This window comes from Nycticebus coucang, chromosome 6 (assembly GCF_027406575.1).
Source record: "Nycticebus coucang isolate mNycCou1 chromosome 6, mNycCou1.pri, whole genome shotgun sequence".
In the NCBI taxonomy this organism is placed as follows: Eukaryota; Metazoa; Chordata; class Mammalia; order Primates; family Lorisidae; genus Nycticebus; species Nycticebus coucang.
In genome coordinates, this window is record NC_069785.1 from 86,634,520 (window position 1) to 86,640,790 (window position 6,271).

Below are 6,271 nucleotides of genomic sequence, written 5' to 3' on the forward strand. Positions count from 1 at the left end.
ACATGAAACACATTGTATCACAGTGGCACAGCTGTTGCCCTCACAAACATTAATTCTTCTTTGTTTCTTTCTCCTGAACACACAAGACAAATTTTTTTTTTAACAGGACAGTTTTTAAGAAAGGAAGTACAGATAGTGCATACTATTGAAAAAACCACAGTGAATGCCTGTTATGGCTGCATCTCCCCACACCTCCTTGGTATGTTTAAGCCCTAACCCCAAATGTGTGTCTATATTTAGAGATAGAGAGTTTAAGGAGATAAAGCTAAATGAGGTGGTAAGCCGGGTGTGGTGGCTCGTACCTGTAATCCCACAATTGGGAAGCTAGGTGGGGTGGGGGCCGGTAGATTGCTTGAGCTCAGGAGTTTGAGACCAGCCCCAGCAAGAGTGAGATGCGAATTCTATAAAAAGCAGGAGAACTAGCCAGGCGTTGTGGGAGTGTCCTATAGTCCCAGCTACTCTGAGACTGAGGCAAGAGGGTAGCTTGAGCCCAAGAATTGAAGTTGCTGTGAGCTGTGATGCTCTGCCCAGGGCAACAGAGTGAGACTCGATCTCCAAAAATATATAAATAAATAAAACTAACTAACTAACTAACTAAATAAATAAATAAATAAATAAATAAATAAAAATATATAAATAAGGTCATAAGAGTAGTATCCTTACTGGTGTCTATGAGACGAGGAAGAGACACCATACGACTCTCCCTCCACGTGAGCGCAGAGGAAAGGCCTCCTGGACACACAGTGAGAAGGTGGTCATCTGCCAGCCAGAAAGAGAAGCCTCACCACGAATCAGTCCCACAGGCACATGGGATTGGATTTTTAGTCTCTAGAACTATGAGACAATAAATGTCTGTTGTGAAGCCACCCAGCCTGTGAAGCCACCAAGCCTGTGTTGTTTTTTTTTTTTTGTAGAGACTGAGTCTCACTTTACTGCTTTCGGTAAAGGGCCATGACGTCACACGGCTCACAGCAACCTCCAAATCTTGGGCTTCCGCGATTCTCCTGCCTCAGCCTACGGAGCACAGCAACCTCCAGATCTTGGGCTTCCGTGATTCTCCTGCCTCAGCCTACCGAGCACAGCAACCTCCAGATCTTGGGCTTCCGCGATTCTCCTGCCTCAGCCTCCGGAGCAGCTGGGTCTATAGGCGCCCCCCACAACACACGGCTTTTTTTTTGGTTGCAATTTGGTCGAGGCCGGGTTTGAACCGTTACCCTCAGTATATGGGGCCGGCGCCCTACTCCCTGAGCCACAGGCGCCACCCCAGCCTGTGGTATTTTTTATAGCAGCCCTAGTAGACTGATACAGTGCCTTAGCATCTTTCGTTAAGACCCTCTTTTTTTTTCTTGAGACAGGGTTTCTCTCTGTTGTCCAGGGTAGAGTGCAGTGGCATCATCATAGCTGACAGCAACCTTAAACTCCTAGGCTCAAGTAATCTTGCTTCAGTTTCCCAAGTAGCTGGGACTACAAGCACCCACCATGACATCCAGCTAATTTTTCTACTTTAGTAGAAATAGGGTCTCTAATTCTTTGGGTTCAAGCAATCCACCTGCCTCAGCCTCCTGAGGATGCTCTTTTTATTCAACGTCTTAGTTATCCTGAGAAGACAACTGAAGTTTACCTGTTACCTTTTTTCAAGGAATGCTACTCAACCTTCCGGTCTCGTTTCTCTTTCTCAGTAACTTCTGGTCATTTTGCATTGCTAGCTTATATTGAAATATAACTTTGTGCTCTTTAGATAAGCAATTGAGGACATGACTGAGGTCTGTGGCAGAGAAGGACACGCTACGTGGGAGAGATTTGGGCCAAAGTGGATGGCGGCCGGGATGGAGGAGACCTTGTAGCAGCACTTGGAGGACACAGTGAAGAATCCGTCCATTATTGGAGTCCTGTGCACAGATTCACAATGACTTAATCTGGACTGCCGTGAGACCCTGTCAGGTGAACATGCTGGAGTGATACCTCTTCTAGCCCAGCAAGCAGCTAAGCTAACCTCTGACTCCACTGATATTCCTGTGGTGCGCCTAGATCAGATAATGGGAACATTATGATCCAGAAACATGATGGCATCACAGTGGCAGTGCATAAAATGGCCTCCTGACATCTCATATCAGCTCTCTAGTAGCCTTTCGTTGGGACTCAATGCTAACGATGTTGATGATCTTATAGAATTACTGAAGTTCCAGCAGTTAGGCTATTCATTTAATGGACATTGGACACTTTTCTATTTATTTTGGACTAAGTTGCTTCTTAACTAACTCTATGGCCTGACTAACCTATCAAGATACTAAATATTAGTAAGAAAGGATCATGTTTTTAAGCAGCAGGTCCAGGTCACTTTATATATAGAATTTTGTTATGTTTAATAAATCTGTTTAGAAGGAAAAAAAAGAAATTTAGGAAAATGTAATACAATATCATTTTGCTCCTTGAAAAGACTTGTTAAGGAAAATACAGCTGGCCAGGTCCAGTGGCTGACGCCTATAATCCTAGCCCTTTGGGAGGCTGAGGTGGGTGGATCTTCTAAGCCCAGGAGTTCAAGACCAGCCTAAGCAAGAGCAAGACCCGTTTCTAAAAAATATTCAAGCATTGTGGTGGACCCCTACATCCCACCTACTTGGTAGGCTGAGGCTAGATCGCTTGAACCTAAGAATTGGAGGTTATTGTGAGTTGTGATGCCACTGCACTCTACTGAGGATGACAAAGTGAGACTCTGTCTTGATAAAAGAAAAAAGAAAAGGAAAAAATAAAAAAATACAGCTTATAACTCAGGTTTAGAATCAAATTGCCAAAATACCTTAGTTTCTGTATGGACTTGCATTATTTTTTTCTTTGTATTATATGTATTAACCTAAGTTAATAGAAAAAATTGCATATAAATGTGACTATAAATGCTACACAAAATGCTACACTGTATACTATATGATTTTTATTTTATTAATTAATTATTATTATTTTAATGACAGAGTCTCATTATGTTGTCCTTGGTAGAGTGCCATGGTGTAATAGCTCACAGCAACCTCAAACTCTTGGGCTCAAGTGATCCTCTTGTCTCAGCCTCCCAAGCAGCTAGGACTACAGGTGCCTGCCACAATGCCCAAATAGCTGGGGTCTTGCTGTAGCTCTGGCTGGTCTCAAACTCCTGAGCTCAGGCAATCCACCTGCCTCAGCCTCCCAAGGTGCTAAGATTACAGATGTGAGCCATGGTGACCAGCCTTTTTTTTTAATTTTTGAAGACAGAGTTTCACTCTATAGCCTGGGCTAGAGTTCAGTGGTGTCATCATACCTCACTACAATCTCAGACTCCTTGGCTCAATTGATCTTCCTCCTTCAGCCTCTGGAGTAGCTGGGATTACAGGTATGCACCACCATATCTGCCTAATTTTTTTCTTTTAATTTTGGTAGAAATAGTCTCACTGTGTTGCTCAGGCTGGTCTTAACCTCCTGAACTCAAAGGATTTTCCCATCCCAGCCTCCTAAAGTGCTAGGATTATAGGCATGAGCCATTGTGCCCAGCCTAATTAGTTTTTAAGACCTTTTGTCAGGGCAGTTAAGCTCTGGGTTTGTTTTCTTGTCTTATTTTGAGATTGTTTGTGTTTTTCCTTGAGTTGTGTGGTTGAAAACCAATGGATAAGACGGTCTTTAAGATTCCTTCGAGTTCTAACATTCTCTCACTCCTATGTCATAAACTCACAATCCAAGCTTCAGGGCATGCTGGGTCATTCCAAACAGCAGGATCTAGGAGCCAGAGCCAGAGAGAGGTATTGCCGAGGAGAAGCCAGCAGACGCATCAACTCCCACTAGGGAGAAGGTGTGCAGACAAATCAGCAAGTCCAGGGGGGTGCAGTGAACTCCAGGTGGATCTGGGTCAGTAATGCTCTCCAAGAGGGGAAACTTGATTCCAGAACATGGCCCCACGTGTGGGATTTCTGGGCAGTGGTGATTTTCAGCCATCAGATGCTTTTCCAGGAACATAATTCAGGGAGGGCTGTCACAATAGAGCCATTGTGAGAGTTGTAAAGGGAAGAAGGTGGACTAAATTGGGTGAAGGAAATTTGGATTATGGTCTACCAAGCTGGGGTGCAGGAAGCTTTGTTGCCTGAAGGGAAGCTGCATGGGGAGAGAGAACCCTGCTAGCTCAGTTAGACAGACTGCCCATCCCAGGAAGCTGTAAGTTTGAGTGAGTAAATGTGTCTGTCGCTGGGGGTAAGGAGTAGAGGGGAGCCTCTGCTCAACATTCACATAGACATTCAGGGCTCTCTTTGATTTTAGCATAATGATTTTTTCCAAGCCCTTTGTGAGAGGGGAAAGCTTCTCCATTTTTGGCAGGCTGGATTTCAGAAATGGGCAAGGCTGAGCCAACAGCAATGACTGGCACTCAGCAAGTAGAAGAGAGAACAGACGTCTCCATGGCCATTTCAGAGATGGAATGCAGGCTAACTGGTAGTCATAGGAGGAAGCCTGAGCTGCCCTGAAATGAAATTTTTATCACTTAAGTATTAAATTAGAGTTTTCTGAAGATCTATGGGGGATACCGTGGAAGGGATTCCTGTGTTGAGTGGGAAATTGAACCAGAAAATAAGAGTCAAGTCAACCGTATTTTCACTTTTTACCCCATTATAGGTTCTTTTAATGAATCATATTAAATCACATAGTATATACCAGGAGTAGGTATGATCCAGCTTTAGGTGTTGTCCTCCTCTATTACAAATAATGCACACAGTTAACTTCATTTTTGCTCAGCCAATTTGGATCTGGTGTTCCTCAAGCTCCCCTTTAGTGGTTTCTGCCTTCTTTGCTCAGTTCCTGGAACTCTGATTTTGCCACAGGTATGACTGACTTGATGTACCATTTTATTTTATTTTTTATATTTATTTATTTATTTTGAGACAGAGTCTCACTATGTCATCCTCAGTAGAGTGCCATGGCGTCACAGCTCACAGCAACCTCATACACTTGGGCTTAAGCAATTCTCTTGCCTCAGCCTCCCTAGCATTTGGGACTACAGGCGCCTGCCATAATGCCCGGCTATTCGTTGTTGTTGTTGTTGTTGTTATTGTTGCAGTTGTCATTGTTGGTTAGCTGGCCTGGGCTGGGTTCGAACCCACCAACTTTGGTGTATGTGGCTGGTGCTGTAACCACTGTGCTACGGACGCTGAACCTGTTTTTTTTTTTTTTTTTTTTTTGACACAGTCTCACCCTGGCTAGAGTGCCATAACATCATTGCTGACAGCAACCTCAAACTCTAGGGCTAAAATGATCCTCTTGCCTCAGCCTCCCGAGTAGCTGGGACCACAAGCATCTGCCACCATGCCTGGCTAATTTTTCTAGTTTTAGTAGAGATGAGGTCTCACTCTTACTCAGGCTAGTATGGAACTCCTGAGTTTAAGCAGTCCACCTGCCTTGGCCTCCCAGAGTGCTAGGATTATAGGCATGATCCCCTGTGTCCGGCCTGATGTCCAATTTTAGATGTAAAACACAGCCCAAGCTGGAAGTGTCCCTGGACAGAAACAGATTAGATGGGCTCTTTTTTCTTTTCTTTTCTTTTCTTCATTCCTTTTTTTTCATTCTTTCAGAGATAGGTCCTTTCCCAGGCTGACCTTGAGCTCATGGGCTCAAAGGATTCTCCTGCCTCCACCTCCTGAGTAGTTGGGACTATAGACATGTGTTATTGTCCTTGGCTTACATGGGTCTGTTTTCAGTTCAGCCATGCTGCTGAGAGAGGGGAACTGTATAGCATTCACCATTGTTATTTCCTTCTTTTATGCAGTGACCTGAGCTAACTGTGCTTCCAAAGCTATACTTTTCAAGAAGAGAGCATTTGAGGACAAAATTAAATTAAAGGAATGGAGACAGGAAAATGAGATGAGGCTATTTTTGAGCAGTGGCTGAAAATGTACTTGGGAAGAGAAGTGACTGCCATAGGTCTGAATTTCTAGCAGCAGACTATGTGTCAACGCTTCATGTATAAGAAATTTATTATAGAAGTGCTTCCAGAAGAAATGGATAAGGGAATGGGGGGTGTAGGACAAAGAAAGAAAAGGAGCTGAACAGAGGTGAGAATGCAAGTACTTGGTTCATTTCTTATTGCTGTGCACCTTAAACTTAGGGGCTTACACAGTGATTTAAAATCTCATAGTTTCTGAAGGTGAGAATTCCAGGCACACCATAACTGAGTCTGCATAACTGTAGGGTCTCACAAGGCTGCAATCAAGGTGTCATCCAGGACTGTGGTCTCATTTGAGGCTTAGGGTCTTTTTCTAAGCTCATG

At 43.8% G+C, this 6,271-nt stretch overlaps 1 pseudogene; it reads left to right on the forward strand.

Annotated features, from left to right (window-relative positions):
- The first annotated feature begins 1,826 nt into the window (after positions 1 to 1,826).
- LOC128587222 (ragulator complex protein LAMTOR5-like) lies at positions 1,827 to 2,101 on the forward strand (annotated as a pseudogene).
- The last annotated feature ends 4,170 nt before the right edge of the window (positions 2,102 to 6,271 follow it).